The sequence below is a fragment of the Ranitomeya variabilis genome, chromosome 2 (assembly GCF_051348905.1).
Source record: "Ranitomeya variabilis isolate aRanVar5 chromosome 2, aRanVar5.hap1, whole genome shotgun sequence".
Taxonomy (NCBI): domain Eukaryota; kingdom Metazoa; phylum Chordata; class Amphibia; order Anura; family Dendrobatidae; genus Ranitomeya; species Ranitomeya variabilis.
This window is the reverse complement of record NC_135233.1, coordinates 164,149,585-164,162,312: the sequence shown is the minus strand read 5'-3', so window position 1 is coordinate 164,162,312 and position 12,728 is coordinate 164,149,585. Positions and strand designations below refer to the sequence as shown.

At 40.5% G+C, this 12,728-nt stretch overlaps 1 long non-coding RNA gene across 12 annotated transcripts in view; it reads left to right on the top strand.

Annotated features, from left to right (window-relative positions):
* The window catches only part of LOC143804741 (uncharacterized), a 1,170,763-nt gene that overhangs the window by 703,607 nt on the left and 454,428 nt on the right, over positions 1-12,728 (top strand). The window contains exon 6 of one of the 12 annotated variants that reach the window (XR_013221093.1): positions 3,891-4,952. The exons of the other annotated variants lie outside the window; for them this stretch is intronic. This is a non-coding gene — a long non-coding RNA (uncharacterized LOC143804741). Of the gene's footprint in view, positions 1-3,890; positions 4,953-12,728 lie in introns of those variants that run through there. 12 annotated transcript variants of the gene reach the window in all.

Here is a 12,728-nt window from a genome sequence, read left to right as displayed (position 1 = left end):
GGTGGCTGAAAAAAAGTGTACATAGTAATTAGTCTATGCCATTCACTCAACAGCTCATTACTCATGTAGTAAAATCGTGTGTCATGTATCTGAAGCCCAGGGCAGCTAGAGCAAAGTCGTTTTTTCTGTGCCAAACTGTATATCAGCCAGCATTTATTTGACAGTTCGTTACAAGAAAACTTAGCTTTGTTGGAGCCACAATTCAGGTTTATGTGTCTCCTTGTGAAAAAAACCCTGAAACCCGTAATCTGTACAGCTGCTCGAAACAGTTTGTATTGTGTCAACATTGTAATCGTATATCCCAAAGATTTGATTTAGAACATGTGCCAGGAAAAAGAGCTGAAAATATCATTGAATAGAAATGGCCCTGACCAAGGAAAAGCTTGATGCTGCAAGTGAAAGAGATATTGTATTAACTGTAGGGACAGAGATATTGTCATGCCGCATGCCAGCATATTTTTGGTTGCACCGTCGTATCCACTTTCTCACATTCATACCCAAGTGGCACAGGAACCACTAACTTGACAATTAGTGTCTTGGTGTGACAAGATGTCAGATGTAATATGCTATATAAGTGTTTCCCAACCTTAGGGCACCTCGGCTAGAAAAAAAATTCTCATGGCATTGCCACCTCTTTTTTTTTTCATTTTTTTCAAACTCGAATAACAAATTCCTACAAATAACTCTTAACATCAATATTTTACTTAAAAATAGGAAATTAATGAATACAGAAGTCTGTGGTCTGCTTTTGGAGACTCATTCTCAATTTGTCTTCAATAGAAATAGATGATTTCTTTATGTCGAGATGGGAGGATAGTATGAAATGAATGCCAGAAATTAAAATACTGAATGTCCTGAATAGAAAGAAATATACTCCCCGCCCGTATATGCAAACAATGCTGTGTCCCCTGAATAGAAAATATAGTGGCCCCTCTGAATATACAAATAATATACTGTTACTGTGTCACCTAATTAGAAATGTAACTGGCCCGCCTGACTGTGCAATTAATATACTGCCCCCCCCCATAAGCAATTAATATACTGTTATCCATGAATATACAATTAATATACTGAGCTCCTAAATAGGCAATTAATATACTGCCCCCTGAATATGTAAGTAATATACTTGGCCCCTTGAATATGAAATTTAATATACTGAGCCCCTTAATATGTATCTAATATAATAGGCCGCTGCATATGACATTAATATATTGGGCCACTAAATATGCAATTAATAAAAAAAATATAAAATAAATAAAAAGGTGCACTTTGATTATAAGAAAATATGTATATAATATGCTCCTGATTATTAAAACATTTGTACAGTGCCATGTAAAAGTTTGGGCACCCCTGATCAAAATTATTGTTATTGTGAACAGTTGAGAAAGTTGAAGATGAAATGATCTTTAAAAGGCCGAAAGTTAAAGATGACCCATTTCCTTTGTATGTTAGGGAAAAAAGCTAAAAAGAAAGATAATATATATATTACTTTCTCATCCCTCCGTGAGGTGGTTGTCCTAACTCTCGAGTCTTGGGAGTTTGAGGGTTCTGCGCAGAATCTTAGTTGTTCCCAGCATTGCGCTTAAGAGTTCAGATATTGCTCTTTGGATCTGTTGTAGCCATTCTTCCAACTTAGGGGTCACTGCTCCAAGTGATCCTCTCACCACTGGTATCACAGTTGCCTTCACCTTCCACATCTTCTCCAGTTCTCCTTTGAGGCCTTGGTATTTCTCCTACTTCTCATATTCCTTCTTTTTGATGTTGCTTTCACTTGTCACTGCCACATATATTATCATTGCTGTCTTCTGATCTTTGTCTACTATCACAATGTCTGGTTGGTTAGCCAACACCTGGTAATCTGTCTGGATCTTGAAGTCCCACAGGATTTTACCCCGTTCATTCTCCACAAGGTTTTCTGGGGTCTCCTGCTACTTGATTGTGGCATTCGGTATATGCTGCTCCTACTTGCATCTTGATCCTGCCACTATGTGTTGGACTGTTTTCGAGGCCTCTTTGCATAGTCTGCGCCTTGGGTCTTGTCTTATATGGCAGATTCCTGCTTCTATGGATCTGGTACTTAACGCCTGTTCTTCTGCTGCTATGATTAATGATATATACAGCTCTGGCAAAAATTGAGACCACTGCACAGTTTTATAAAAATCAGCACCTCTACATCTCTGACAGCCATTCCATTCCAGTGTCAGTTGAATTCCAACCAGAGGACACTTCATTCTACTTAATGTGCTTCTGATTAGGTGATCACCTGAGCCAAATCTTATTTAAGGAAAGTATAAAAACCCTGCAGTGGTGTTCACAATCCTCTTGCAATAGGACAATCTGGATGGCAAAACAAGTGCTAGTAATATCCCAAAAGTAATAGGAATGAAAAAATAACTTTTAACCATGCGAAAGGAGTTGAAAAGAAAAGTCTTCAGTGAGGAAAAGAAGGGCTCAATTTTGGCTTTACTAGCAGAGGGATACAGTGAGCATCTTGTTGCCTCCATCCTTTAAGTTTGTAAGACGGCACTTCATTACATCAAGGCCAAGCAGCAGACATTGGGGACAACAAAGCTGCAGACTGGCAGAGGGCAAAAACAACTCTCCACTGACCGGAATGACTGTCATCTTATTCGAATGTCACTCAGCAACCGCAGGCTGATATCAAGAGACCTACAAAAGGAATGGCAAATGGCAGCTGGGGTGAAATGCACAGCAGGAACAGTTCATAACAGGCTCGCTCCTAGAGGCAGGGCTCAAGTCATGTAAAGCTAGAAAAAAGCTTTTCATCAATGAGAAGCAAAGGAGAGCCAGGCTGAAGTTTGCCGAAGACGATAATGATTGGACCATAGAGGACTGGAGTAAGGTAATCTTCTCTGATGAGTCTAATTTTCAGCTTTGCCCAACACCTGGTCATCTAATTGTTAGACAGAGACCTGGAGAGGCGTACAAGCCACAGTGTCTTGCACCCACTGTGAAATTTGGTGGAGGATCTGTGATGATCTGGGGATGCTTCAGCAAGGCTGGAATTGGGCAGGTTAATCTTTGCGAAGGATGTATGAATCAAGCCGCATACAAGGTTATCCTGGAAAAACAGTTGATTCCTTCTGCTCCGGCAATGTTCCCCAACTCTGAGGACTGTTTTTTCCAGCAGGACAATGCACCCTGCCACACAGCAAAGTCAATCATTGTGTGGATGAAGGACCACCACATCAAATTCCTGTCATGGCCAGCCCAATCTCCAGACCTGAACCCAATTGAAAACCTCTGGAATGTAATCAAGAGGAAGATGGATAGTCACAAGCCATCACACAAAGAAGAACTGCTTAAATTTTAGTACCAGGAGTGGCATAAGGTCACCCAAAAGCAGTGTGAGAGACTGGTGGAAAGCATGCCAAGACGCATGAAAGCTGTGATTATAAATCATGGTTATTCCACAAACTATTGATTTTTGAACTCTTCCTGAGTTAAAACATTAAATGTATTGTTGTTTCTAAATTATTCTGAACTTGTTTTCTTAGCATTATTTGTGATCTGCAAGCAATGCATTTTTTTGTTATTTTGAACATTTCTCATTTTCTGAAAATAAATACAAAATGTATTGCTTGGAAATTCAAAGACATGTTGTCAGTAGTCTATAGAATAAAAGACAAATTTACATTTTACTCAAAAATATACCTATAAAGAGAAAAATCAGACAAATTGAAAATTTTGCAGTGGTCTCTTAATTTTTCCCAGAGCTGTATATATATGAGGGGCTTTCATTAAAGTTTTCCCCTGACCCACTTCTATTTATCACAGGATGCTGAAACTGAACATGTGTAATGATATAAGTCTCTATAGGTTATGTGCCAATTTATAACTCAAAACTGATAATGGTCTTGATTTTACAGGAGGTGTGAGGTTTGATAATGGACCCAGTGAAATACAGAGCAGTCATCAAGTTCCTTTATTTGAAAGGCCGCACACCAAAGGAGAAGTTCGATGAGAAGAAAAAAGATTATGATGATGATTCCCCATCATATGATGTAGTCAAGAACTGGAATCATCAATTCACATGTGGTCTGACTTTAGTGCAAACAGCTCCAATTCCAGGGCAACTCCAATCTGCTATTGATGAACACACCATTCAACAAGTGGAGATCGCCATTTTGGAAAACTGCTGCGCAACCATTCGCCATCTAGCCCAAAATGTCAAGATTAATGTGGTGTCCTTGGAAAAAATCATCTAAGACCATCTTCACATGGATAAGGTATCCACTCGCTGGGTTCCTCGGCTGCTCACACCTTTTACAGAAGCAGGAAAGATTCGAATGTTCTCAGGCTCTATTGACAATGTGCCATGGAAACCAGGAGGACTTTTTCAACAGACTGATCACACAAGATGAAAGCTGGGTCCATCACTATGATCCTGAGACGGAAGTCCAGTCGATGCAATGGAAGCATCATGACTCACCGCCAAAAAAGAAGAAGGCCCAACACTCGGCAGGCAAGGTCATGCTCACAGTATTTTGGGACCAGCGGAGTAGTATTGATGGATTTCCTAATAAAGGGTGCCATGATCACTGGGGCATACTATGCTTCACTGCTACAGAAATTGCGGAAAGCTATCACAACCAAGAGACGTGGCATGCTCACCAAAGGTGGCCGCTTTCTGCAAGACAATGCACCAGTTCACAACTCACATGTTGCCCAAATGGAAGCATGGTGCTGTGGCTTTGAAATTCTACTGCATCCCCCTTATTCACCCAACATCGCACCATCAGACTTCCACCTCTTTCCAACAATTAAGTTATTTTTTGAAGCGCAAACATTTTCCATATGATGAGACTCTCATTTCCAAAGTCACAATGTGGCTTTCAGGGCAACCTGTTGACTTCTACAAGCGAGGTGTTTACCGTTGCTTAAAGAGATGAGATGTCCCTAGGTGGCGCCTATGTAGAGAAGGACTAGTAACTGTGCCAAGTTTCATCTCTCTCAGTCCACAGGAAGTGGCTCAGGGGAAATCTTTAATGAACGCCCCTCGTGTGTATATATATATATATATATATATATATATATATATATATATATATATATATATATATATTGAGCCCTTGACCAAAAAACAGTGATAACAATAATAAATTCTAATTATGCTAGTTACACTTTATACTTTGCCGACGTCACTTGTGGAAATAAAAGTGCTTTTATATGCAAATTGCCTGCTTTTATAGTGTCATATATCCTTTTAGATTTCCCCTAATTATGATGGATAACTTACTGTGTTATATCGGTGTACAACATTATTCTGTTTTTTTTTTTTTTAGCTATATCAACACTCATAGATGATGCTTTTATGAGCATAGAACGAAGATGACAAAAGATGATGATAAATGCAGATATGCTCTTGGTTTCACAAGGTAGCAAAATGAGTTTTAAAGATATAAGAGAATGCAATGAAATGTAGACATCAGAGTGACTATAGCTAAGAAAACGTAGCTTCCATGCTCAATTTTGGCAGTTGTCCAGATATGTAATCTCTGAATCTTTTAACACTAAATAGTTTTGTAGCAATTTTTGTTTTAAACAGAGCAGTGACCTAGCATAACGTACATATTGTTCCTATAGGAAACAAGTCATATTGATGATGCAATCCGATCCATAGGCATCATGTTATACAGCAAGAGGAGATGATCAAATTAATAAATACAGTTTTGTGAAAAAGTGTTTGCCCCCTTCCTGATTTCCTATTCTTTTGCATGTTTGTCACAATTAAATGTTTCAGATAACCAACCAAATTTAAATTTTTGATAAAGATAACACAAGTAAACTCAAATGCCATTTTTAAATGGAGATCTTTTATTATTAAGGGGAAAAGAAATCCAAACCTACTGGGCCCTGTGTGTGAAATTGGATTAAAGTCAGGACTTTGACTAGGCAACTCCAAAGTCTTAATTTTGTTCTTTATAAGCCATTCAAAGGTAGACTTGCTGGTGTGTTTTGGATTATTGTCCTGCTGCATAAGCCAAGTGGGCTTCAGCTTGAGGTCACAGACAGATGGCCAGACATTCTCCTTCTGGATTTTGGGGTAGACAACAGAATTCATTGTTACCACAGCAAGTCTTCCAGGTCCTGAAGCAGCAAAACAGCCCTAGACCATCACACTACCATCACCATAATTTACTGTTTGTGTGATGTTCCTTTTCTGAAATGTTGTGTTACTTCTATGCCAGAAGTAATGGGACAAACACATTGCAAAAACTTTTTGTCTGGTCAGTCCACAGAGTATTCTCCCAAAAGTCTTGGGGATCATCAAGATGTTTTCTGGCAAAACTGAGACAAGCCTTTATGTTCTTATTTGGGTAATTTTGGTCGGCCGGCCATTCCTGGTAAGGTTCACCACCTTTCCATGTTTTCGCCATTTGTGGATAATGACTCCCTATTGTTCGCTGGAGTCCCAAAGCTTGAGAAATGGCTTGATAACCTTTTGGATTTAGAGAGAACATTTTTTCCACATTGCAATTTTTAAATCTACTTCCAAAAGTCCACATTCCATATAAATTTGTTTGAAAATTCTCTAGAAGTTCATTCCCCTTAACTGAGCGATTTGCAACTTAGGTAGTCGATAATTAAGTTTTCTGATCCCCTTAAGTGTCAGCTTTACGCTTTTGCTCTGCTCTGCTATGCAAAAAATTATTTATACTTCTGAAATTAATGGATCTGGTTCCCCCTTGGTTATTTAAATAGGCCACTGCTGTATTGGTGTCTGACATAGTTACCACGTCCTTTCCCATACTCCATTTCTTGGTTGCCTGTAAGGCCTTCTTGACTGCGGCCAGCTCTTTTAGGTTGGAGGGGCTAATTGCTCCTAAAAGTTATTTTCTAGGACATTTGTTCCTTATCTGTCCAAAGGATCTTTCAGAGATCCCAAATTTTTAGAGGGAAGGGCCATATTTCTGGAAACTCTGGCAATGATAGCATCAATTTTCAGGAGATTTTCCCAAATACTACTCAGATCTTCTTCAAACGAGCATTTTCTTTTTAAGGGTACTAGGAATCGAAACCCATTTAACTGGTCTCTTCCATTTTTTTATAAGGGAAAAAAATTTCTTATGGACAGAAAACACCCGATGTTTGCACTCCTCCAGGTTACTAAACATGCAATCTTCCACCGATCTACACACTTTCGAAGTTTCTACTTCTATAGCAGACTTGATGACTTTTAGCTGTTGCATGGTTGATCATATTCAACATCAGACGATGATGATTCTGAACTGTCTGAATCAATCAATTGACTGGACACCTCTTTTTCTTCCTCCAAGCTAACCTCTGACGGTGTATGCTACAAGCCTGAGGAAGTAGAAGGGCCTCGGGTATGACAAATTTCCCTTTTTACTATACTCTTAACCTCGTCTTTAATTCCATTACAATTTTGTCTATACAAGAGTAGCAAAGTTTTTTATTACAGGATTTTGGCAATACTTCCCTGCAAAAGGCACATTCCTTGTTTTTTGTCTTGGTCACTGCTTTCTTGGGCCTATCCTGAAAACAGGTAATAACACTAATGAGCATGTATTTAAAAAGAAATCACTCACTCCATCCTAAACCCTAGAACTACTGCACCAGGAGCAGGTTTCAGATCATCATCCTCACCAGGCAGGCTTGGATTCTCCATGATGGACATATAGCTGCACAGTGACTTGCTAAGTACCCACACCTTCTACTCCTTTTTATGTGAGCAGGTGTGAGAGAATCTATGGCTGTCAGTGTTCCTGATTATTTTTCACTGGTCCCATCTTCTGAACCTGGAAGTAGCTATTGAATTCATGTGTCCCACATCACTAGGCATATGACGTCATGCCTGGCCTCACCTCTGACCCAGAAGCAGCAAGGCCCATACATGCACCCTTGATCAATCCAGCCCTATTTTTGAATGCGTGCACTCAGCGCACCATGCCCCTATTGGCCCTGCCTTTTGAACAAGGAAGTGGCCACCAGCATCAGTACAGGTGTTCCAGGAGGAAAGGTTCTCAAGAAAGTAGTGTCACAAACCATAGGAAATCCCTCCGGCTGCCAGGGCATCACGGAGTCCACACCATTACCTGAAGAAATCTCCCCAGGTATCTTTTTTCTGCCAGACTGTAGGTATCCCCTTCCAGGGACAGGAAACCACACTGGGGCAAGTGGAGAGGTGCCATCCCTTTTTTTGGTAGGTTTCCTGTTCCTGGGGGCGGATACTTTCTCATTATGGTAATGTCATGGCAAAAGAGTGATGCCTTTGTGCTTCATATCAGATGTCTTTTGGAGAAATCATCTTTTATCACTTTAAATAAATTACCTCTTCCAGACTATGAGAAGGATGCTGTCTGGAAGATAATTCCAAAGCTTATTTTAAATTAAAGAGAGAGGTACCAGTGTGAGACAAGTAAATAACACAGAACAGGAGAAATGTAATTTGTCTTCTTGCAAACACATTTTTTGCAGCTCTCTGAGCTCTGCTGTATTGCAATAGTATTGCAACAATGTCTGCCTGTGAGATGGAAGCTGAAGCTGAGAGTGACCTGCAGATGTGTCAGTTATAATCACACACAGCTCTGCAGTGAGATGAGGAGAGCAGAGAGCGGCCATTACACATCACACTGGTAACTCCTACTTCATGTAAAATAAGCTCTTGAGGCAGAGATATCTTCCAGGCGACATCCTCCCCAGAGTCTTTAAGAGCTCATGTACATAAAGTGATAAAAGATGATTTCTCAACAACAAGGCATCTAATATAAGGCACACATGGATGACTTTTATCAGCAGTCTATAACCTGTATCCATATTAACAGTTTAGATAAGTCAATTGAGGTTACAGATTCCCATAATTGAACTCATGTCGGGGGAACATAAGGGCCAGTCATTGGCATCAATGCTCATTTTATCCCGGGACTGTCTATACACTCCAGCCACATAAGATCAGACATTGCTTTGGAGGCATTGACCAGGAGGAACCCAGGGCCCATTGCGCAAGCCTGAGGTCTGATAATGGCTCTGCGGAGTTTATCCTGGTATCTACCACAAGTTAGGGTACTGTTGGATGTTTATGCAGTCATATAAGAATGTGTGTCCTCAGACCATGTTTTATGATGTTGCAGACAGCCTAACATTCACCAACATGATGTCTTCAGATATCTTCACTTCTTTCACACATACTGAATGTGAACCTACACTCATCTGTTAAGGCTTCTTTCACACTTCCATTTTTACAATCTGCACAGGATCCGCCAAAATGTTGAAATGACGGATCCTGTTCAGATTGTAAAAAACGGGTTCACTGGGCCTGTTTTTCTGACGGACCCTTCGAGGCTATGTACACCTGTTGTGTATGCGCCTTCGCAGCGGTTTTCCTCTGCGAAAACACATACACAACACAACCCATGTTAAAAATAAAAAGCAAAATAAAAAATCGCAATATTCTCACCTTTTGGCATCCCGCGCAGCGTTACCGATGCTCGCTATTCACCTGGCAGCTGGCGTTCCCAGTAATGCCTCGCGTTACAATGACCTCTGATGAAGTAGCGGTCTCGCGAGATATGTGTTGCCTATTATTTTGGATATATTCCTGCCTCTAAATGTCACTATATTGGGGCATGTGCATGTTGTTTGCAGTTAATTGATACGCACTTATATCCTACAGCCATGCTTCAATCTCTTTAGAGGTTCTCTTGCTCCGCCTTGGAGCCTGGCCTTATATAGTTTTCATATTGGTTACACATTGGGGGTGTTCCATCACTGTCATGTTTCTATACATGTGTTTAAATGTTTTTACTTTTTGTTGTGTCTTCAGGTGTGCAAATAAAGTTTACATTTTATATATTTACACATAATCATTTGTTTGGTCTCTTTTCTCTTCAATTCAGTTGCTGCTGGGTTGGAGGGCATGGGGGACCTGACAGGTTGCCTTTAAGTCTTTATGTCTGTGTAGGAAGAAACAGTAACAGTAATGTTAAGATTGAATATGTGAATTGCTTAAAATTTTAACAGCACCAAGTCAATCCTGAAATTCCCATTATAGGTTATTAAGTTTAGTTATTACACTCTAAGCCATGCTTCCCAAAGTGTACTAAACCTTACTGAAAAGGAACAGGCTACTTATTAACACTTCTAATATTAATATGGACCTATGTTTAGTTATTCCCTTACATTTTCTTCTACTAATGAATCATTATTAAATCAATAATTATTAAATATTTTGAAGAGTACAATGTCGTTAAACTAACTTTGGAAATGTCTTCAAAGCTTCAATATAATCTCCACCCCGATCCCTAGAAAAATTAAAATTGCTGTTGCCATAGAAACCATTTTAATGTCGTACCTTAGGTCCCCATCTATAGTCAGTATATGTACTATAAAGTGAAACCTGGGAATCAAGTAATCAAGTGAGTGAGCTAGCAGTTTTCTAGAGGCAGAGGTGTCTCAAGGTTTTTGTGGCCCCCCTTGGCAAAAGTTCAGTTTGGCAACTGAATATTCCCCCCCCACCGCTCAATCCATTTCAGTAGTTGTCATGTGACCACTTACTGTATATGCCGATGAGCTGCTTTTCCCGATTCTCTCAAGGTTCAGTGAAATATTACTGCCACTGCTTCACTGAGCGATCAGGAAGAGAAGCAAGTTGTCATATGTCACGTGACTGTAAGTATGAAAATCGCATGTGAGTGATTATGTGATGACCGCTGAAACTAGGAAGCAGAGCTGAGTCCTGATAGTAAATATATTGCATGCTGTTAGGACTGGGCATGCTACAGTTCTTAGTGTTATATTTAAAAGGGTTTTCCAGGTTTGTGATGAAAGTCTTCAGTCACTTTAGGTTTATAAATTCTCAAAACGCGCACACCACGCGTCACACACTATCAGGATCCTCTGGTGCTGGCAGCAAGAGTGGATGGTCATTTGAGTGCAAGTATGCGATTTACATACTTCCGGCCACATTTCAACTAGATGTGACTGGCCTCAATCGATTCATTAATATTGAGAGAGGCCATGCATATGTAACTAGCATGTATTTGAATGTATGCAAATTGCATACTTGCAGTTCCATGACCTCTTGCTCTCACTGCTGGCACCAAAGGATCTTGAAAATGTGCACTGCGTTCGCTATAAAAATGTAGAAGTCTGCTGTCGCAAACTTGAACAACCCCTTTAATTCTCCTAACATAAATAAAAACATAGTAACCCTTAATTTGTCTGACAGCACAATACTTTATTAACATAGCCTGTATTATGTAATCTTAAAAGTTATGGATTGTTACATGATTACAGGATCCGAATCAATAACAGTGCAAGAATACATCACCAGAACCACCAGCAGTAAAAAAATACATCACCAGAACCACCATGAGTACAAGAATATATCACCAGAACCACCATCAGTACAGAAACACATCACTAGAACCACTATCTGTACAGAAATATGTCACCCGAACCATCATCAGTAGAGAAATACATCACCAGAACCATAATCTGTACATGAATACATCAAGAGAACCACCATCAGTACATGAATACATTAAAGGGAATTTATCACCTCATTTTGCCGCTATAAGCTGCGGCCACTGCTATCAGGGGCTTATCTACAGCATTTTGGACATCGCAGATCCAGGTCCGGCGCCTCCCATCTTCATATGATGTCATCCTCTTCCTTGCTTATGTCGCGGCCTCTGCGCAGGCGTACTTTATCTGCCCTGTTGAGGGCAGAGCAAAGTACTCCAGTGCGCAGGCACCGGGCCTCTCTGACCTTTCCCGGTGCCTGCGCACTGCAGTACTTTGCTCTGCCCTCAACAGGGCAGAGAATTACAACTGTGCAGAAGACGCGACAAGCAAGGAGGATGACGACATCATATGAAGATGGGAGGTGCCGGCCCCTGACCGTGACACCAATCAGACCGGACCGCATCGGACCACCCCTGGGTGAGTATTTGTTTTTCTTATCTTTCAGGTTACATCGGGGGGCTTATCTACAGCATTACAGAATGCTGTAGATAAGCCCCTGATGGCGGTGGCCACAGTTTATAGCGGCAAAATGAGGTGACAGATTCCCTTTAGCAAAATCACCATCAGTACATGGTGCATCACCAAGCTTAGTACAGCAATCAATTGTAATGTCAGGTCAGCCCGATATACAATTGTATCACATGAACTTACAACTCCCAGTATATTCTTAATAATTGTAAGGTGGTACATGGAGTTGTTGTTAAAAGCCATCAGACTGCAGACCATACAGGTACCACAGTATTGATGAGATGCAGGCAGTATCACAAAGGAATATTTACATCCAGGTATCTTATACACAACATTGTCTCTGATTGGAGTCATTCTCTTTCTTTTCTTCTTCATCTTGTCCAGATGACTTGATGACTTTTCACATCAACAGCTCATCTTTTGCAGACATCCATCTTTTCTGGTCTTCTGCAGCACATACTGACCCGGTGCCCTTAAAAATAGTAGTGTCATTATTATTCTCATGGAAAAAAAATCTGTCCTATGCTGTGTCCCTGAGTAAATACTTGCCCCTCACTACACTCCCAGCTCAAAATATGACACCACACTCTACGTCTTATGATTCATGTCCTCCACACTTTCCCATCTTTTCCATACTGGGCCCCCTCTTTACACTGTCCTCTCATACTCTGCCCCCAAATAGTGCCCAGTCACTATAATATGCCCCCTCATCGTGCTCTCCCTCCTTGGCATACTGCCCCCATGCTGCC